Here is a 23148-nt window from a genome sequence, read left to right as displayed (position 1 = left end):
AAGGACACGGTACTACATCCTTAAAAAAATTGGATTTAATTGAAATTACTTTTTATTAAGTTATACTATAACGAAAACTTTTAAATCGATTTTTTTTAAATATGGCAGTTTGGTGAATGGCATTTCCATCAAATGCCTCATTTACTTCCAGTTTATATAATCATTTTTAAGGATGCTGATTTCAAATTTGTGTTGATTGTTGCAAAAACAGAAACTGAGTTTCACGCAAGTAAATCCAATATTTCGAAATTTAAAACATTATCTTTACTTTTACTCTACGTAACTACTTAGTGACTGTTTTTTTTTTGCGTTCTTTATAGTTTTCAAAACGTCACTTCTTTTTTCACAATATTTAGACGAACGCAAAAAAGAATTTTTCCTTGGCATACTAAATTTTACTGAAAAGTACACTTAGCTTTAATTTCCACTGTGGCTCATGTTAATACGATGACTGGTTCTTAAGTTAAGCAGGGAAACGCTTACCTCGAGTCAGTCTCGGGTTAATCCGGAAGCCGGTTAAGAATTCTACTTCTAAATAGGACAACAAATTAAATAATTAATGTTAAAAAATTACATTTTTATCTCCTTAGAGTCATACTACAATAAAAACCTTCAACAATTTACCTTGCAATTCAAAATATTACTTTTGACGTTTTTGAGGAAAATTCGCCACTGCGCGTTGTTTTGGAAAAAATTGTGTGCACAAATTCAATAGAAGATACTTCTAAAACAAGGCACATAATAATCTGTTTTGCCTTAGATTCCTGAGATCAGTGGTTCTTAATCAAGCGCGGGTATACAGAGACTGTAATAGAATTTGAAATCTTGTCGGGACCATTGGCTATAATGGCTATTGACCTGTGGGGTATTGTAAGCTCGTGCACTTGGTAATTGGTTTGCTCCAAACTCTGTAACTTCGTTGATTATGTAGATTTCAGCGTGATATTTTGGAAACGCGTCTAAAACTTTCCTGCTTTAAGGAAATGCAAAAAGCAAGGATCGATATCTTCAAGATGTTCAACTGTATACGGGGTGGTCCACGCAACTGTGCCAAGTCATATCTGTCTCCTAGTTACGATTTAAATAGAATGTTGGAACAACAAGTTAAGTAGCAGCTGTCTGCAAATTTACCGTCCACATTTTCTCTGCAGATGGACGGCATGGGTTCTTATTCGCACAGTCTTGTCTTTTTTCTTCAGGTTGAAGTGGTACGTGCTTTGGAGCTCTTCTCAATATCGGTCCTGCTTTGGAAGAGGTCTCTGCTTACTTGCGGAGCCTTAATATTTTGGTGGGCCTTATTATCTGCTTTATCACTTCCTCATTGCCGAGGTTATATGTTAAACGTGCACTTTACAAAATCATCAATTTTTTGGAAATATGTTGCCAACATATATATTTATACATTAGGGCGGAGCGATACTATAGGCGAAAATTTAAATTTGAATTTTCATTTGGCCTGGGTGCGGGATAGTCGTCTTTTCATTAACCAAACACAACTGTAAAAAAATTTTGGAAAAATATTCATGTCTGCAGGTTCCTCTTTCTCCTAAAAATGATCATATAATCATGTAAACATATAATCATATAATCATATAATCATATAATCATATAATCATATAATCATATAATCATATAATCATATAATCATATAATCATATAATCATATAATCATATAATCATATAATCATATAATCATATAATCATATAATCATATAATCATATAATCATATAATCATATAATCATATAATCATATAATCATATAATCATATAATCATATAATCATATAATCATATAATCATATAATCATATAATCATATAATCATATAATCATATAATCATTTTTAGAAGAAAAAGGAACCTGCAGACATGAATATTTTCTCAAAATTTGTTTACATTTGTGTTTGGTTAATCAAAAGACAACTATCCCGCACCCAGGCCAACTGAAAATTCAAATGTAAATTATCCTCTCCGCCCTAGTATCTATGTATTGACTGCTCAGTCCACTAGCCGAAACAGGGGTTTCAAATGTCATACCACTTGATCCCCCCATAGGTCCTTGCTTCAATCATCCAACAAAGGGAGTGAGCGAAACAAACCGAGAGTCAGTGAAATTGCGTAACAGCGAGAGACCCTTTATCAACGCTCAGCAGCCGAGAGCGTTCAGCCACGCGCGGCGTTTAAAATTTTCAAATTTTTCATTACACATTCGTGAGAATATTATCGCTGGATTGCTGACATTTTGTCGATAAAAACGTTTCCAAACACGAAGCAATTCGGACTATTTTTTTTTTAAACAATTTTATTTAGCTTTACTCTGCCCGTTTGTTTGATTCAAATCTTGTAACTCAATTTTAACCCGCTTCCACAAATTCAATAGACTTGAAACTTTGCAGGCATACGTAGTTGCGATGACAATACAAAATATTAAAAACAAAAAATACCCCCGAGCTAGGGTGTCCCTCATAATGATTTCTTTCTTTAAATTTAAGAATTCGGTTCGAGGCACCCCAGATTTATTTTACCCTTTGGTGTGGTAAATATGTGTGCAAAATTTCGGCTCAATCAAACCACTCTGAACCCTGCCTCAGGAGGCTCAAAGTTTCGGACGAAACTGCGCTCTTGCAAACAGCTGTTTTTTTAATATGCAACCCTGTATGTAAGTAGACGTGTGATGGGTCTAGAGTGGGGTCTATAGATTATCGATATCTCATCGATAACTTATTAATTCTTAACGCTATATCGATAATATCGTTAAGATATTGTTAAGTGGGGGAAGAACGAAGGTGGCACAAATTTCCATTTTTACAGTTTTCGGACTATGACGTTAAATATTTATGCATTTCTGTACCTCTGCTCCACGTGAACGATTATTTTCTAAAAGTGGACAAAAAAAAATAAAAAAAAGTTTAGAGTATAGGTATCGTAACTTTAAGCTTTTTGAGCCAGGGTTCAGAATAATCCGACTGTGCCGAAATTTGGCATACTTACTTAGGCACACCAAAAGGAATAAAATTAGCGGGCGTCCCAACATTTTATCGCACCTTCAATTCTAAGGGACACCCCACCCCGAGCGGGTGAAAAAATTGCATCCCCTACGTCCCCTACCATTTTAACCCTCAACCAAAAATCCAAACGATTTGAAATCAGCCTCGCGTTCTTCCCAAAAACGGCGAAAAGTCGATTCGATGCGAAAATTATTATTTTCTTATCTATACTTATATAGGGTAGACCGGGGCGAATCGGATCACTTTGTGTTTGGCGGTAAAAAAATAATAGACAAACATTAAAAAAACTAATTTTTTATTATATATTCGTGACCAGTATACGTTTGGCTTTAAGATTAATAATAGAAAATAAAAACAAACTTAAAAATGTTTCTTCTGCAAACAAAAAACTTTAAAAAATTTTAAAAATTGTTCCGTATACACTACAAGTAGCTTAATAAATGAAAAAAAAAGTTTGACATTGTTATTCATTGTATTCACTGAGAAAAAAAAGCCTGAATGTTGCCGAATTTTGCGGCGTGATTACCAGAATAACCCCTTAAGGACAGTGAAGTCAAGTGACACTACTTAGCACACAGATGGGAAGGATTTTGCCATTTTTTGCCGCCTCTATCAGCACAATTCTCGTGGCATCACTCTTCTCAGATAATCTTCTGAAAGTGGACGAATTAACTTTTCACCAGAGTAAATACAATGCCATCTTCTTAAGACCGTTAATTTATTTATTTTTGTTGTCATTTCTTTAGATTTAATTTTTATCAGATATTCCTTTATTTATTTGGGGACACCATGATCCCTGATTGGTCTTTTTTATGTACGTTCGAACCATCTGTATATAAACAATTATCATATTTATAAAAATACTCAAATGAAAATTAAAAGTGATTCTATTCGCCCCAAATAACGTGATCCGATTAGCACCATATATAACTATTTCAATGGGCGTAGATTACACAAACATATTATGATATAATAGTCTAAAATACCTGAAATACTAAACTCGGACACCGCGCAAACTAATACGAATAAACACATTTAAATTTCCAAACTTACATTTTTTTTTAATACGAAATTGGAGATTACGTAAGTTAGATTCGGACCAAAATTGTAACGTTCGCACGCGTCCATGTGACTGGAAACGTATGCCAGCTCTAAACAATGCCTTAAAACAGCTGTCCAGCGTAGGGGCCCCTCACGCGCCTGCTTCCCCTTCCAACCTTTGTCAAGAAAACCTCGCGACGCTAAAAAGGAGACCGTGACAGTTGCGTAGAAAGGAAGGTCAGACGCCACGCACGACGTCGACATACAGCATGGACCAACACGTACCGGCAACGGCGCAGTCTTTCACCGGCACGACAAAATATTGTAACATACGTTCTAAATGGGCCTGTTTACACCAGGGTTGACTAACTGGTGGCTCGCGGGCCACCGGGGGCACCTCCGCTTTACTACTACGCTGAACGGCCCCCTCCATACCTCCCAGACTCTGACGATCGCAGTCGAAATGAGAAGGAAATAAGGAGAAATCCGCTGCGATCGTCAGAGTCTGGTAAGTATGGAGGGGGCCGTTCAGCGTAGCAGCAAAGAGGAGGGCTCCCCGGTGGCTCGCGAGCCACCAGTTAATCAAACCTGGTTTACACCAGGAGCGCTGTGATGCCAGATCGGGAACGGGTTCCCTCGAGAATTTCCCCCACCTCGCGCATACTACGCCGGAACAGCGTGTCCGTGAGCTCGGCGCTTCGGAGTCCAACTCACGGACACGGAGCTCCGGCGTAGTGTGCGCGAGGTGGGGGAAAATGTCGAGGGAACCCGTCCCCGATCTGGCATCACGGCAGGAGTGTCGAACTTCCCCACTCCGAGAGCCGCGCGAGTCGGGCCCCGGGCCAGCCGGTTCCCCCACTTATTTTTCTCTATGCGTTGCACGAGTCGGGCCCCGGGTCAGCCGGTTCCCCCACTTATTTTTCTCTATGAGTTGCACGAATCGGGCCCCGGGTCAGCCGGTTCCCCCACTTATTTTTCTCTATGCATTGCACGAGTCGGGCCCCGGGTCAGCCGGTTCCCCCACTTATTTTTCTCTATGCGTTGCACGAGTCGGGCCCCGGGTCAGCCGGTTCCCCCACTTATTTTTCTCTAGGCGTTGCACGAGTCAGGCCCCGGGTCAGCCGGTTCCCCCACTTATTTTTCTCCAGGCGTTGCACGAGACCCGGCAGGGAGGGAGTGCGGCACCCGGAGGAGAAATTCATCAGAGTGAAGTAGGTGTGGAGGGGGCCGTTCTCCTACGGCTCTACGGAGCAGGCGAAGAGGAGAAGGAGCCACTGCGGCTCGCGAGCCGCTAGTTCGACACCCTTGGTTTAAGGTCGGTTTATACAGCCACCGAGCCGGGCCATCCGTGCCGTGCCGAGCCTCTATGATAGCGATCGGACACGCCGTACAATCAAGTCGGTTTTCCGACTCATACCGGCTTCGCGAGAAAAGGTGTTATTCTCTATCTTTCTGGGAATACTGCCAAGGGAAACGGCGTGCGTAGATGGAAGGCACGCGACTTGGAAAAACCCTGCCCTCGCCCTGCCGGTCTTCGGACAAATTGGATCTACCCCTGGGGGGAAGCGGCTCGTTCAGTCGGAGCGCTGTCCAGTGGGGACCACGAGGAGGTAGAGCCGCCAGCGGATGCTCGATCCCAGCAGAATGGCTTACAGCCGTTTACCTGCACCACCACAGCTCGCATTACTGCTCACTGCCTGCAGAGGCGGTCGCAGGTTATATTACCCTTCTTTTTGTTCGGTCCACGTACGCGGATTCTTGTAGTCCTTTCCCTTCGTGGTTGGTCCTGGTTTTGGCTCCGTTGTCCATGTCCATGTCGTTGTCACGTCTGTCAGCGTGGTCGTCTTGTCTTTGTTTTTGTCGGTGCCTCGGTGGTCCTCTTCTTCTTTCTTCTCATCCTGCAACTGTACATGTAAAGTTCCTTCCCTGTTAATACATGTGCCTTTTGTTCTCCTGGTTCCTCTTCTTTATCCCGGTCGCCCTTGGTGTCCTTGCTGCTGTGGGTGATCTTCGTCCTCTAAGCTTATGGACAGCGAGGAGCCGCCGAGCACGGTGGAAACTCGGGGGCTCCTTGTTACCCGTTGGGCCCGGGCTCGGTGGCCGCTCGTTGAGACGATGCACGGGCCGGATGGGCAACGAGGAGCCGCCAAGTTTCCACCGAGCTCGGCGGCTACTCGCTATCCATAAGGTTAGCATAGACGTTCGGTATGGCACGGACGGCCCGGCTCGGTGGCTGTATAAAGGTCTGCGCACACATATCCGTTCCGTGTCAGTTCCGTATCCGTCGTGTCAGTGGTAAGAAGAAGAGGGGTGTCGAGTGTCTCTTCTTCTTCTTCTTACCACTGACGAGACAGAGGGGTGTCGAGTGTCTCGTCAGTGGTAAGAAGAAGAAGAAGAGACACTCGACACCCCTCTTCTTCTTACCACTGACACGACGGATATGGAACTGACACGCAACAGATATGTGTGCGCAGGCCTTAAACCGACCTTTACACTATCCGGCACCGACCTGCAACGTTCCGTCTACGGCACGAACCGACGCCGGTCGACATGGTCGCGAAGAACGTTTTGCCGGTTCGTGACGGTCCGTGTCGAGACGCGTCGTCGCTGGTCTGCCAGTGTGAATCAGTAAACGGCAGAGACCGCATGCAGCAGATGATGAGTAAATAAATGCCTCAAAACCAATTTCAGGATTTTGCTCTAATCAACCCCTAAGGGAGTGAAAGGGGGTGAAATGTGCTTCCACGGAGATCTTAAAATCTCTTCAACCCAATTAGATATCAACTTGGTTTTTACTTCAAAAGGTGACCCACATAAATGCCTAAAAACGAATTTCAGGATTTTGCCCTAATCAACCCCTAAGGGAGTGAAAAGGGATAAAATGTGCTTCCACGGAGTTCTTAAAATCTCTTCGAGCCAATTAGATATCAACTTGGTTTTTACTTCAAAAGGTTACCCACATAAATGCCTAAAAACCAATTTCAGGATTTTGCCCTAATCAACCCCTAAGGGAATGAAAAGGGGTGAAATGTGCTTCCACGGATTTCTTAAAATCTCTTGAACCCAATTAGATATCAACTTGGTTTTCACTTCAAAAGGTTACCCACATAAATGCCTAAAAACGAATTTCAAGATTTTGCCCTAATCAACCCCTAAGGGAGTGAAAAGGGATGAAATGTGCTTCCACGGATTTCTTAAAATCTCTTCAACCCAATTAGATATCAACTTGGTTTTTACTTCAAAAGATTACCCACATAAATGCCCAAAAATGAATTTCAGGATTTTGCCCTAATCAACCCCTAAGGGAGTGAAAAGGGATAAAATGTGCTTCCACGGAGTTTTTAAAATCTCTTCAACCCGATTAGATATCAACTTCGTTTTTACTTCAAAAGGTTACCCACATAAATGCCTAAAAACGAATTTCAGGATTTTGCCCTAATCAACCCCTAGGGGGTGGTGAAAAGGAGTGAAATATGGTTTCACGGAGTTCTTAATATCTCTTAGGCTCGCATCGAAGCGCGGTGGTAGTTTGTTAGTACTACAATAAAATTACGATGGTGAAATGTCACTTTAAACTTTAAAGGCCGTCGCGCATTTTAGGGAAGCTTTGAGAACCGAAGAAATTAATAATACTTAATTAATTGTCGCGAACGGCTAAAATGCGCGACGGCCTTAAGGCTGACAGGGTATAAATCAATTCAATACAAAATCAAGCGTCGAAATGAGCGATAAAGAGCGACGAAATATTTACTTTTAAATTCACTTACATTTACTTTTTAATTATGAAAATACGATTGGACTTGAAAAACGAATAATTACATTTGTTTTAACACACTCGTCAATGTTGCACACGTATCATTAGCACACACGTATCCCATTTGATGCTTTCGACGATGCGTGCAAGCATTCGTGTGCTTGACTTGACGTTGCACGAGGCGGTTCGCTGTTCGTTGACCCATTACGATCGACCCTTTACGACCGCTTCAAGGGTGTGCTGCAACGCGCGTGGCACATGTTTAAACGTGCCTCTACATTCCAAACAATTTCTACTAAAAAAAAAAAATAAGAAAAAACAAGAATTCCATATCACTCTTATTTTTAGAGACATTGGCCAGTGTTATTAATTTTACGTTTTATAAAGAAGAATGTGTAATTAGATGCGTGGAATGCGTTATAATTAAAACGTTTCATGAAGATAAAAAGTGATGAGCGAGTAGTAGAGGGAAATATTAAACGAGTAATTAAAAATAAATATGGACCCCAATTAAATTACGTTTCGTACTAAAATTCATGTAAAATATATTGCTTTCAAGAAACTTTCACGTGCCGACAGTAATAATAACGAATTCCTCCTATTGTTACGAGTTACCGTGGGGTGTGATTCTCCGGGAAAATTCCATCGTATAAGGTGAATGTCCCAATTTCTGCTCATTTCGTATTTTTCTTATTATTGTAAGCGTTACGTTTGAATTATAGTACTATAGTTGCAACAAAATAATTCATGATTTTTTGACCGTGTTCTAGCTGATTGTGCTAAGGAACAGCGTCGCTATTGGTATTCGATAATTGGGCAGAAAATAGCGTTTTCAGTAAAAATTCTTATTTAATAACAAAAACAGATACTATATTGTGCTCTGGATGTAGATTTTTTTACTATTTTTAATTTTTTTTTTAAGTAGAAAACTGGTGATTAGGTTTAGGGTCAAGTGAATCACCGCCATGTCCGCATTTCTACTCACCAAAATTTTAGTAACATAACCTCACTATTCAATACATGCTGTAACCTCTATTTCTATTCGAAGGCATTTTATTTTTTGTTTATCATTGTTTTATGCTTTACTGTTGTGTTATAAAACATCTCCATATAAGATGTAACTTATTCTAACCTGAAAAGGGAACGTATTATGTAAGCAGAAATTGGTACAAATGGTGAGTAGAAATGCGAACATCGCTATTTTTTATGAGCAGAAATGGGGACATTTAGAGCATTATATTTAATTACAAATTACTAATAGTTAATCGTCTTGAAATATGTTTCTTAAATAGTTTCCGGCTGGTTCATTTATTATTAAAGAATTAATTAATTATTCTGCAAATTTTGATCACAAACAAATTTTTTACACCTTCTTTATGACGAGTAACGGGCATTTTTGTAATATTCTATTGAAATAATAATTCAAGTCAAAATGTAGATTATTATAGGTTTCATGAATTACATTAAATTCAATTTTTGGATAAACTATTTTAATATAGTTTTGAAATTGGATTTAAAAGTAAATTTATTAAATTAATTTTATTGAAGATAATTTTATTTAGTGTACAAATTGCCCGTTACTCTTAAGGGTCCACTGTGAAGTCGTGAAAAATTGTCATTTTTTGGGATTTATTTTTTAGTAAACGGAATGTCAAACGTAAATAATTTTTTGTCTACATATTAATACACTTATTGACAGTATAAAAAAATCTATTTTAATTTTTTAACAGTTTTTTTTTAAAATATATATTGCACTGAAGTAAACGCCTTGAGAAAGCGATGGAATGCTGGTGCAGTTGATTCCGGGAGAACGACGCATTTGAAACAGAAAATTCAAAGTGTGTTGTAATCATTATGAGTGTGGTTATCGCCGGAACCAGGATTATTTTTACTGATAAAAAATTAACAAAATGGCGGAGGTTTGAAATTTAAGTGTCGAAATACGGTGAATTTTTCAATCACTTCGCCTTGTAAAAAGTAGGAAGTGGTTAATTAAAAAAGGTTTCCGTGGTCCCGGCTATAGCCACTGATGTGCTGAATAACGAGTAAAAATTGCAGACTGATTGGTCAAATAGTTCTTTTGCAATCACCTGTACCAGTTGAAAAAATGTCGTTTTGAGATAATTGCGTTTAAAGTTTTAAAACAAATTAAAAAAAATTCTTTTAAATTTTTTTGTATAATATAAGAGTAGCTTAATGAATACCAAAAATAATTATTGCATTATATGTTGTATCTACGGAGAAAAAAATCTTTAAAAGAGCTTAATTTTTCAAACCGTCACAGTGGACTTGAACCCTTAAAAGCGCAGAAATTGGGACATTCACCTACCGTGGGTTATCCTCTGCGAAGTCGTCCGCCAGGCTACGGTAGTTTGGATGATGGTGCCAGGAACGGGATAGGTAAGTGGGAACAGAACGTAGTTGGATCCTTGGCTGGTTAAAGAGTTGGAACTCACCGTAGATTTAAATGAAAATTTTATTTAAGCTTAAACCGATTCTGGCTTGATCGCTAATCGGCTCAAATACGAGAGAAAGCTCGCCGTATCGGTTTTTATATGGTGTTAGGATCGATGTAGAAGCCTCCTAGTCGCTGTCTTCGGTCCTCGATTCCGCATTGCACGCGGATTCCTTTGCCGCATGATTGGGAGTCGAACTTACAAGGGAAGATCCCCAACCCGGGAAATTAAAAAAATTATGAAACTTTGGGGATATGTAAAGATATGGGGGTGAAGACACGCATTTCTTATTTTTAGGTCCTCTAAAACATATCCAAAAATCAAAGCAATCGGAGATGAACACCTGAAAATTTTATAATTTGGGGGGTTGGTTTCACCCTCTAAATCTGAAAACGGGCCGCTATAAAAAATACGTGTATCTTATTTTTCGATCCTCTAAAACATATAAAAAATTCAAAGCAATCGGAGGCGGGCACCAACTATTCTTATGATCTTTAGGGGTGGTTTCACCCCTTAAACATTCAAGCAGGCCAAAATAAAAAGACACGTATTTCTTATTTTTCGATCCACCAAAACGTATCCAAAAACCAAAGCAATCGGAGATGGACACCTGGAAGTCTTATAACTTAGAGGGATGGTTTCACCCCCTAAATATGAAAACAGGCCGCTTTAAAGAAACACGTATATCTTATTTTTCAGTCCTCTAAAACATATAAAAAATTCAAAACAATCGGAGGCGGGCACGAACTATTCTTATGATCTTTGGGGGGGTGGTTTCACCCTTTAAACATTCAAGCAGGCCAAAATAAAAAGACACGTATTTCTTATTTTTCGATTCACCAAAACATATCCAAAAACCAAAGCAAACGGAGATGAACACCTGAAAATCTTATAACTTTGGGGGGTGGTTTCACCCCTTAAACATTCAAGCAGGCCGCTATAAAAAAACACGTATATCTTATTTTTCGGTCCTCTAAAACATATAAAAGATTCAAAGCAATCGGAGGCGGACACCTGGGAACCTCTCCTTGTCAGTACAATAAAAGAAACACTATACACATGTGACTGCGTAAAGTAAACGTTTCGGAAATGTTTATGGGAAGGTGGGAGAAGGCGAGTTACTTTCATGACGCCGTTACGTTTGTCCCCGCTCCCCCCTGCTCCGAGGTATGAAATAATATACAGGAGAACTCTCATATGGTGTAAACAACGTACATATATGTATTTTATTTCAACATTGAACATTCACTAATGTGTATACAATATAATATATTTGTATGTATAATATATAATGATAGTAATAATAATGGTATTATTATTATTATTATTTATGTATACAAGAACATCGTTTACGTTGCTGTTATTAATGTATACACGCACATGTATGCATTTAATTAATCGATCAGTATAATAGAGTTACTCTAATGTTTAATTAATCGTTCGTATTGTATACCTTCCTATCGTTCCCTAATTGTGTGCCGATTAATACAGCCCTTAATTAATTACCTTAATCACCTCGCGCCTGCATCGTGGATAAAATCTCGCCCCGCTTAATTCTATACGTACACGCGCACAGCTAATTGTTATTTTTCTTTTCGTTTTCTCGTGTTTTTCTTCCTCCGTCCCCGTGTGCACGCGCGCCTCTGTATAGGTATTCCCTGTATCTTATTTCCATGATCATCTAAAAAAATTACCTACCCCTATGTGGTTTGTTAGCTTTACTACTTAATTGGTAATCTTCGTCTTCCGTCGACGTTAACGGTTTCCCCATCTCGTATCACAATCACGTGGTATTATCGCGTCGAACGATTACATCTCGAGCTTCGCAAATTGTTGTTCTTCTTTGTTTTTAACGTACCTCCCCCCCCCTCCCCACCCTTAGATCATATATACTACTGGAAGTCCCCTTATGTCTCCTGTCCTCGAAACTGTCGCCAACATCGCGCGAGGGAAAAAAACATGCGCCAGGTGGCGCGAGTGAGAGGCGTACACCGGCGCATGCGCATTGCGAGCGAATGGGAGTCCCTCGTTCCACCTCTCTCGCGCGATGTTGGCGACAGTTTCGGGCTCTCAGTGAGACCTCCATGTCTATATGCTCTAAGACACCCCCGGGTCTGTCGTCGGGATGGAAACGGAAGGCGGCCAATGTCGCGCTGATATCAAATGTTATAAGGCCGTGAAGTTGCATTACCGCTTGGCGCGCAACTCTCCTAAAATTGCCCCTCGGAGGACTCGATCCGGAAAGTGGAATTTACGACGCACGGCGCTTAATCGTTTAGGAAACAGAGAGGGTGAACGTGAACGGTAGTCTCCCTTACCTAAAAACCGTAGAAGAACTACAATTTTAGAAAAACGAACGAGAGAAGGAAATTCACGAAGCGAATCGCAGAAATCGATGCTCGTATGCGAATCGCGGCTAGTGAATTTGAATTTAAAAAAAAAAACATATCGTTTTGTTAATTCAAGGGTGCGTAAATAATTTTCCTTTCAAATTAAGCTGCAAGTCGGTTGACGTTCATTGGTTCGCTTCGTTCATTTCGGTTTTAGTTTTTCACAGCTCGATCGATTAACTATACTTAATTATCATTAACAATATTGAGTAGTGATCGTTTAAGAATCATCTTTATTGCTGCTGTTTCGTGCATTGACTCGGGATGCTGTGAGAAATGGCGCTGAATAAGGTAACGGTACAAAGTTTTTCTATTGATAACAGGAATAATGTTGAACAATATTAAGTACGATAGTATGAAATAGGGGACACATTTTTGAACCTAAGGGGTGCATGTTAATGGCTTGAAAATACACCGCAATGATAATTATGTGCACCCTAAATTCTCGGGTAATATGTTTTCAGACAGATAACAAAACGACGAAACACGCGAAACAAAACGTAAACATTCATATAGTATAATTAGAAGTGATGATAAAGAGTTGGATAATACTTACTAAAAATGAAGAAAAATTGTATGTGGCTGGAGAAAGTATTTGACTGTCACACCTGATACTGTTCGAAAAGACTCATACTTGTAGTAGCAGCAAACCAATTTTTTAAAATCCACACGTGACAGAAATGGGCCAAAATTGTATTTAAATAAAAATTACGTATAGCGAATAAAAGTTAAAAAAAATTATTCGTCATGTGTTGAATAAAGTTACACCGGGTTAAACTTGTTTGGCGAATAAAGTTAATTTTTTTATTCGACGAGAATTTATTCGTCGAATAAAGTTAATTTTTTTATTCGACGAGAATTTATTCGGCAAATAAATTTAATTTTTTTATTTGTCGATCGTTTCAACTTCAGCGTCGAATAAATCTTTCAACTTTAACTTTATCTGTAACTTCAACTTTATCTTTAATTTTATTCGACGTCGAATAATTTGAAAAGTTAAAAGATTAACTTTATTCGTCGAATAAATAATTTAAAGTTAAAGTAACTTTTATTCGACCCGTTATTTAAATAATATTTTATTTAGTTAATGCCCAACTCTTACACACGGAGAGAAAATAAAGATATTATTTCAAAATCATACTCGTGATTTGAAATCTACTTGTTATTAGAGAATTACAATCATCAACACATATTTAAAATTTATCCAATTTTAATAAATGATCCAATCCGGTACTATGCGATCATATATAATATTACATTGTGTAATTGAAACAGTGTGTATAACTACAATAAAAATTTCACTGGCAATAAAAGTCATAATAAAAATTGAAAGTATCTTCGAAGCCTGCAAGGAATCAGGTACTCAATGCGAACATAGGTTTCCGCTGACTCAATCCTGAGCTTGTAACATTTGTTGAATGAGTGGCGCGTAAAAATGATTTAAATCAATCACACATTTAGACGTAAATAAACTATACCAGTATTTGTGGTCCTCAGAACTGATTAAAAATAAATAAAACAGATTTAATAAACAGGAATTTCAGATATTAATAACCTAAGAAATAATCAGCTTAACTTAGAATTTATAAACATTTGTGGCACATTGAAAATTCGGATGGTTATTAGGAAGTAAAAATAATGGAAAGCCTCATTCACACAACGTACCCAATCTTATGTACAAGTAAATCACTATTTAAAGTTCCTTTTACAAAAAAAAACGTATTTTGCGGTTCACAGGGTGTCCCATCATTAAAACCAGATTTATTTACAAACTGCCAACCGAATGTACCTGAAATAATAAACTTCCAAGTACAAAGGACAATTTATGTACTATGTAAATATTATTTTTTTACACCCTACGCGCGAGGTATGGCTATTTAAAAAACAGATTGCACTTTCTGTAACCGTCGCTGGTGCCATAGCTAACAAAACGGTGGAAATTGTAGCTTTGGTCGTAAAATATGAAACGCCTGTTTTCTTTGGTTAAAATAAATATGCTTTTACTTTTCGACACACTTTTGTAAAAACAAATATCGTTGTTGCGGATTTTATACAACCAGAGAACGGGTTTTCTACTTGTTCTGTATTTGAAAATGTTTTGTCATTTAAATAGCTATCCGGATGTACAAAAAATTTGATAACCAGTTGGGGAGAGATGGGGTGAATATGGTGGATGGCGTAAAACTTCGTATTTTAATTCGCGCAACTGTTTTAACGACACTCGCGAAACATGTGAGAGCCAGCGCGTTATCATGAAGGCAGTGTTGCCACCTCTGCGGATTTTTCCGTAGATCTAGGGAATTTTTTGTATTGCCTAGGGATTTACGGATTCCAAACCGAAATCTACGTGTTCCTAGTATTTTTTTTTTGGTCCCCTTTTTTCCTTTTTTTGTTCGTAATATGACCAACGAATGAATCAATTTATTGTAGTGAACATTTGTCACTACTACTAGTCTCCCGGTTCCGATCCAGTTTGCGGCACCGACACGTGGCACGTGTATTCATGTATGTACAGCCATTATTAAAATTGTTGTATTTTGGTTTTCCTGTGTGTTTTTCTAACACAGGATGACGTTTCAATAGTCGTCCTCAATTTTTCCTGTTTTCCCTCCTCTCTCCTTCGGGGTCCCAGCAGCAGCGACGCACCGGGGAGACAGGTTGGTCGTCGGTCACCCATCTTTCCCCAGTACGCCGCCCGTGATGTTTAACGTCGCTGATCATACGGGAACCGGTGTTTCATCACGGCCATGGACGCTGGTCATTATTAAAATAGAACGAGGAATTCAGCACTCTGCTTAAGAATTTTTAAACGGCATTTTAAAAACAAATCTGATGCAGATGACGAAATAAGTGATGAATAAGTTATGTACATGCATATTATATATATTTATTAACCCGGCGGGAGGCGCACCCCATATTGCAACACAGGTTGTCGTTACCGGGTGAAAAATACCCAAAATTGAAACGTAAAAAATCACGGTTTCAGAATATTTTTTTTTAACTTTGTAATTTTTATGTTAAAGTACAGTGTTTTAAGAATCGAACAAAATTTATGAAATATCTTAAAATCTTTATTAAAGTTCTTTAAAAAATTGTAACAAAAACTCAGTCTTCATATTTTCGCAACTAGCGCCTCTGTGGTAAATTTTACCCAGTAGCGCCTCTCGCAGAGTTAAAAACAGTTTTTTAAAAACTTATAAATAAATCAATAATTTTAATACCTCATTATAAGGATTATATCAATAAAATATACCTAATACCAATATGTTTGTTTCACAGATATAAACTGTACTGCTAACTTTAAGGCATTATTATTGCAAAATGAACACTTTGATCTCTACCACCCTCAAAATTTGACTCCTCATTGTACTGTTTACGCCCTGTATATATACACCTAACTTGACATAATTTTATACATCTGTAAGAACTGTAATGAACAGTTTTTTGCCTTGTGATTTACATTCATAAAAACATCCGCAGATCTACAGATCTTCCACGAGAGCATCTACGGAATTCTACAGAATTTTCAGTTCTTCCCTACGGGCATTCAAAAATCTAGGGTGGCAACACTGCGTGAAGGGAACATTGAGGCCTCGCTTGTTTACCATTATCGCATGTTGTTTATTCAATTTTTGATGGAATACTTCCAATTGTTGTCAGTACGATAAAATAAAATAATAAAAAAAAAACAGATAAAGAATAAAATAATTTAAATAACAAAATTTGGAAAACCAAGGACGAATATTTATATGGCACGTTCATTAGCACTACCCTCCCCAAAAGCTGTGCATATGAATATTACGCACGGTTTCGGCCGCAGAATGACCCAGTTAAACTCATAAAGGAAAATCACTTGCATCTCCTGGCTATTTATTGTGCCGTTGCAAAGAGAATTCTGAAGAATTTTCAACACTATTTCAGACAAAAATCGACAAACCATTTTATTAAAAGCATATTCCGGAAAAACGATATATTTTTTTATCTAGATTCTAGATAAATAATCTGAAGCGGTCAAACGGACATTTCATATGTTACGACTTAATAGATTAAAGGGGCAACATACACCTGGGACTAGAAAAACCAGGGTGAGCTTTGACAATTTTTTTTTCATTAAAAATATTTTCTAACTTAAGGTAGTTCCTAACCAACTATGTTAGTAAAATTAGAGTTGGGTAATAAACGATAAATATAAAGTAGTATGATACTATAGAAATAATATTAATTTTTAACATCATGTATATATATTTTAAAAAGTTCAATGTTAATATAAATAATTGTAACACGGAAATAGAATATTAAATTGGTTAGCGTAGTGAATTGGGGCAGCAGATCTGGCAACGTCGCATACATTCGGAGCGTCTTTTATAACCTAAATGTCAGAAAAAAATGTTCATATGAATTTGAATCGTCGTTCGCTATTTAAATGTCTGAACATGTCGATTGTGCGACGTTGCCACGTTGACTGCTCTACGTATATATAGTTTCTAAAATATTTGCACGCAAACCTATTTTTAATGGGCATTTACGAAGAAACCATGCGGTCAGTTTCGCAGAAATTAATTAATTCATTTCGTGACATTTCGGTGAACTTTTGTGCCAATTTTGGTACACTTCTTGAATATAGTTTTCCTGTTTCAGAAGAAAAACTGAAACTATAACCTCCTTTTTCCAACATCATATGCCACTGTGTTAAAATGCGTCAACTTTAATTAACAAATTCTCGATAACTATGTGGTAAATCGATTTTAAACTTTGTACAAGGGTTTCTTGTATTCGAAATTAGTTTTAGACGAAATTTAAAAGAATTCTTGAACTTAGTAAAATATTCAGGAACTACCTTAAGAATCCTTTTATGCGTCTTAAAATACATACTCTAATTTTAATGTAACGACTGTGTAAAGTTTAGTCGAAAACTATGGAGATTGAATATATTATAGCACTTTATTTTAGGCAATTTTTTCAGAACAGCTTCCGCGGTAACCAAAAAATCTCCAACAATTAATATTTGGAAGAAAAAAAATTATCTTAAACTGCATGACAGAATCTAGTTTTTGTTGTAGCCGATTTTAAAGATACCAATTTTTTGGCGATATTGCAGTAATAAATCATCCTTTTTAACCCTCGTTTGTCACACTGGGTAAAACTAACCCTGTAATTTTTTTAAGCAGAAAACACAGACACTTTAAATGTCAACTTTCTACGATGTGCATATTTTCTACAATGTTAAAACTTTATCTCAGAATTTTTTAGACTTAATTTAAGGAATAGTTTTTATATAACAACCGGTTGAAAATTGGCAGGGTTAATTTCAAAAAATGAACTACGGCGTTTAAAAAAAAAATCCTATGACAAACACTAAAGAATTCTATCAAAAATCTCTGTTCCAAATTCCAACTGAATCGCTCCACTCGTTCCCGAGAAATTTTGGTTATCGTTTGTTAAAATATCATTTTGAGAAAATCCAAATTACATAATAAAATCTTAGAAAATTCTCGCATTAAAGTACGTTTAAATTAAACAATAACAAGAGAAAAAAAAATTTAATTCACCCTTGAAATCTTCCAACCCCCAACTATGAAGGGTAATTTCACCCCCAAATTTCTACCGTTAAAACAAAATATATGTCCAATATTTTAATGTACTCTACCTGCATGCCGAGTCTCACCAAATTCGGCGTGTAACAGTTGGGTGATGTTCCTTGTACGTTTTTTGAAAGATCGTGGAAGGAAAGGCCGCACTTGTGGAGGAATGGCGGTTGGTTTCTCCACGTAATGTCTGCGCCAAGTAATTTTTAGAGAATAACTGCGTTCCAATACTAGAGCACCCATTATATTCCCTGGATCTGACCGGAAGTGCATTATGGGGGATCCATTTTCACAGCGTGGAAGTGTTAAAAATGAAAACGGAAAACCTTTTAAAAACCCTGTTAGCCGACGAGCTCCAGCACTGCTTTGAACAGTGGAAAATTCGTATGCAGCGGTGTGTAAATAGGGAGGGGAATACATCGAAGGGGATTAAATCGTAAGACTTTTAAACAAGTCGAATATACACCGGCCGTCCGATTTTTAAATAGCCACGCCTCTTATTAACGTGCATCGATCACGTAAGAATATGGATTTCGTAAATTTGGCTTAACTGCTGGTCACATAAAAAAATTAAAAAAAAAATTAAAACCGACTTCAAAAAAATAAAAAAGTACTAAAAAGTAAAAAATGTTTTTTCCCCATATTCAATCTACGACTCTGATATTTTTTAAGTCGGCGCCAGATTTTCACAGCGCAATTGATGAAGCGCGGACTTAAAAAAATATGAGTCGTAGGTTAAATAAGGGAAAAAATATTTTTGACTTTTTAGTGCATTTTTATTTTTTTTGAGGTCGGTTTTCATTTTTATTTTTTTTTTATTTATGACTCTTTAGTTTTATATATATTAACACAACATGCTGAGGGGATATGCGCGTACGTACAAAAAAAAATAATAATTATGTAACAAGAGTCTCTTTATTATTAACCAGAACTGGCAAAATATTTGGCCAATACTGATGCAGTGTAGGATGGGACCACCGGGGCATCGCCCTTTTTCGAATAAAAAAAAGATTATCAAAATCGGTCCATATGTTAAGGAGTTATACGGGGGTTACATAACCTCAATTTTGAAGTCGGTTAATAAAAACAAACTTACACGTCAGACTATATTTCGAACACAGCTCTAAGAGTGTGTATTTAGGTAAGAAAGAAGAACGACTTTAGAAGCGCCGAGAAAACAAAGAAACGAATAAATAAAATTCTAAATCGATTTCGAAGAATTTAGAAAACGTCGACATGTTTTCTGAACGTTCTTTGATAAATAGCAATGGCAAATGTGGCCACGTTGGTAACTCGCGAGAAATGTAGAATTTTGCAGCGATACCAATCTGCGCGTTTTAAACAATTCTAAATAAAACAGTTATTTATTAGTAATAAATAGATATTATTTTATAGACTATGGCTATACGGTGACAGAAATACATTGTCCATACAGGTCGACCTATTTCTTTCAACCAACAATAATTATAAAAAAGAAATCTGTAACTTTTAGAGCATAATGCGGTATATTGGGGGATAATGGGGATTTAATGGGGAAATTGTTTAGCGGTTTCTGTAAATAATTACAAAGTAAACAGTAGAATTGGGGGAAATCAGTTTTTGAGTTCATCACTTACTAATTCTGATATTATCCACTGACGCCATTTAGTAATATACTAAAATGCATATAAAAATATATAAACGATAATAAGAATAATACAATTATTAATAGGATTTGTACAATTAATAATACGATATGTGGACACATGCTAATGTACTACATAATTCTTAATTCATGCTTTTATATAAAAAGTTATTGTTGATTGAAGTCGAGGTCTAAGAAGGGGAGGACACCATGAGGTAGACACCGATTTTGATGAGCCTTGGCACGATGAATCTATGTTGAAAATAAGTATATAGTAATAATATAGGTATTTAAATGTAAATTATTAAAAATTTCATAGTGGACGTGGAGTTTTAATGGGTAAAAATCCCACACTACCCTGGCGTCCCCGGGGGATTCCCCTCTGAAGGAGTTGAGGTGCCTTTTGAAGATTTCCTCAAGTTAAAAAAAATAATTTATAAATTTAAAAAATTTATTAAAAAATTTGTAAATTTTTTTTAACCTGGAGACATCTTCAAAAGGCACCTCGGCGCCTCCAGAAGGGAATCTCCCGCGGACGCCAGGGTAGTGTGGGATTTCTACCCACTAAAACCCCCCGGCCACTATGAAATTTTTAATAATTTCCATGTAAATATCTCTATTATTAAGGCCCATTGGCAGAAACGCTCGGACACCTATTTACTTATTTTCGACACAGATTCATCGTGCCAAGGCTCATAAAAATCGGTGTCTACCTCTTGGTGTCCTCCCCTTGTAAGTGTATGTATACTTTTATCTATCATCGTATAATGCCCATAGTGGTTACATTGCATCCTTAATTTTAACAAAGTGTAGTGACTTTGCAAACACTGGGAAAAGGGAGAAATACAAGTCGTCCAGACGTCACGAGCATTGCACTGAAATATTTGAGGCTTTCAAGAGTGGGGCTCTTACCTCTCCAATTGTATGAGAGTTTCGGATATAAACCGCGTCCTTTCAGCAATATACTTGGACGTTACATCAAGGCCCATTGCGTCATTAAATTTCTGACGCCCTTATGTGGGAATAGTTGGTGGAATGGTGGATATAGCGATGACGTAAAAACAGCAAAGGGTGAGAGCAATAGCACAGTGAAGTGTTAGAAGGTTGTATCGGATGTACAATATTAATCAAAAGTATATGAAATTTGAAATACTTGAATATCTACATCTTACACATAGTCAATCTAGATGTAAGGAACTCGAATGACAGTTGGAGTATTTTTCACTTTACTTTACTTTGCAAGCAGGGTTACCACCACCCCGGTTTTAGCCCGGAGACTCCGTGTTTTGAAGCAAATCTCCAGGCTCCAGTTTTACTGGAAATATCTCCCGGTCGTAGAAAAAAAATGCGATAATAAGAAACTGTGGTATTATACAATGGTATCAATTTTATATACAATAAAATTTATTAATTAAAAAAACATACTTTTAAATTCTGAATTGTTTCAGCTTAAAAGAGTTGTACCTGTGTTTTTCGGATATTCGAAAACAAAACTGTTTTTTATTTTTGCTTTTTCATCTCCGGGTTGGAATGTGTTGCACTCCAGGATTTACATGGCAACCCTGGTTGCTAGACAAAATGCTGACCCTGTATCTATTCCACCAACTGCAGATAAATAGGAATACATTTTTCGAAAAACCCAATTTACGTCCGAAAATCTCGAACAATAGTAGCTTTGAGTTCATTGGTTGAACTATAAGTTTCTGAATAGTAAGCCTTTGAATATTGTGCTGTTTAAAAAAGAAATGAAATTAGTTACACATTTTTTAAATAGAGATTCACTAAACAGAAATATGTTTTAGCTTTGCGTGAGTGAATGACGTCTACTAACTTGATTCTACGTGAAACAGTAGACTGGACTTAACATTCGTGCGTTTGAAGGCAGACTACGCAGAAATGGATGACTTCAACTTTTATTAACGCCATAAATAATACGAACTATAAAACAATTCGAGTATTTAAACGAAGAGAAATATTTTTCGTAACTCTGTATATGAAGTTCGGGATGCAAAAAGGGATAAACAGGGGTAAATAAATAAAACAGACATTTAAACAAAATAATCCGTGAATTTATTAAAAATAACACAGGAAAGAATAAAAGAAATGACAAACAACAAATCAGGACAATGAAGCCGCACTAACCGGTTAGGACGATCATCTAATTAATTAATTAGTGAACCAACTAATCGTAACTTAACTAATAGCTTATCACAACCGTTGGCCCTTCTCTCGATACTTTTACCTTTTTCAACTCTCGAAAGAAGACCATCGGTAATGTTGACCATCACTTTGAGTTTATCGTTTCCTCACATGGGTCCATTGGAAAAATGACACTTTCTTTCTTCGAATTTTCCATTTTAACAATATTTTCAAAGGACTTCTCCTCGTAGCAGAACAATTCTCTTTCTTTCAATCAATCTCTCATCGATTCAACGGTAAAGAAAAGACATTCAAGGCAACATTCATTGTCGCAATTGCAAAATATTAATTAAAATCTTAAGTAAAATGTTTGTTTACTTTGTCGTAACGGTTAGAGATATTTTACAGTCACAAAATTTAAAAAAAAATTCGTAATGCTTTTCTAAATGCTCTTTCAGGCGAGTCTTTTACAGATCCTTTTTTTTTGTCCGTAGCTTACCCTTTAACAGCGTTTCAATCTTGCCTATTGGAAGAGAATACCCACTTGCCAATATCTGATCCACTAGGATCGAACAAAATTACTTACATAAAACTCAAATTCAACTGAGCCCCTATTTTATAGTCCAGCCACGTGCTGCAGCTTCTTTCGAATATTTGGGTGGGTACCTCTGAATTCTTATCAATTTCATCAATTCAATTTGGTCTCTGGTAAATTTCTAATCAATTCAGTCATGTTTCAAACCACCTCGAATTTAATTCAAACCTTCTAAAAGCCTGGCCAGGTCTTGCAATTTTTTCACCATTCAATTTTCTTATGCACAAATAGATTTCTCAATACAATACTGGTAAACAATTATACAGCTACCGAGGGTTGAAGAGACTTGTTTTCTATCAGATTGGTCCAAAATTTCTTAAAACCTTCAAAAACTGTTCATCCAATTTCTTTAATTCAAATCGACCCAAAGTGTTTTGAAGAACGTGTCGCCAATCGAATAAACAATGAGGCACACTAACCAGATTTTTATATCTTATTAAATTCCAAAATAAAAATATATACACAACAGAAGTCAAATATTTAAGTCGAAATTAAAAGTAAATATACTTTGTGTATATTAATTGAAACCAAAATAGAGGTAAATTATTCTTAATAATT

At 37.1% G+C, this 23148-nt stretch overlaps 2 long non-coding RNA genes across 2 annotated transcripts in view; one reads left to right on the top strand and one right to left on the bottom strand.

Moving 5' to 3' along the window:
* Nucleotides 1-23148, top strand: part of LOC143367769 (uncharacterized) — a 231249-nt gene that overhangs the window by 142745 nt on the left and 65356 nt on the right. The window lies entirely within an intron of this gene.
* Nucleotides 11470-16698, bottom strand: LOC143367807 (uncharacterized). Its single transcript, XR_013085106.1, has 2 exons — nt 12362-16698; nt 11470-12115 (listed from the first exon to the last, which is right to left on the bottom strand). It is a non-coding gene; the product is annotated as an uncharacterized LOC143367807 (long non-coding RNA).

This window comes from Andrena cerasifolii, chromosome 4 (genome assembly GCF_050908995.1).
Source record: "Andrena cerasifolii isolate SP2316 chromosome 4, iyAndCera1_principal, whole genome shotgun sequence".
In the NCBI taxonomy this organism is placed as follows: domain Eukaryota; kingdom Metazoa; phylum Arthropoda; class Insecta; order Hymenoptera; family Andrenidae; genus Andrena; species Andrena cerasifolii.
This window is presented reverse-complemented; position numbering and strand designations above follow the sequence as displayed.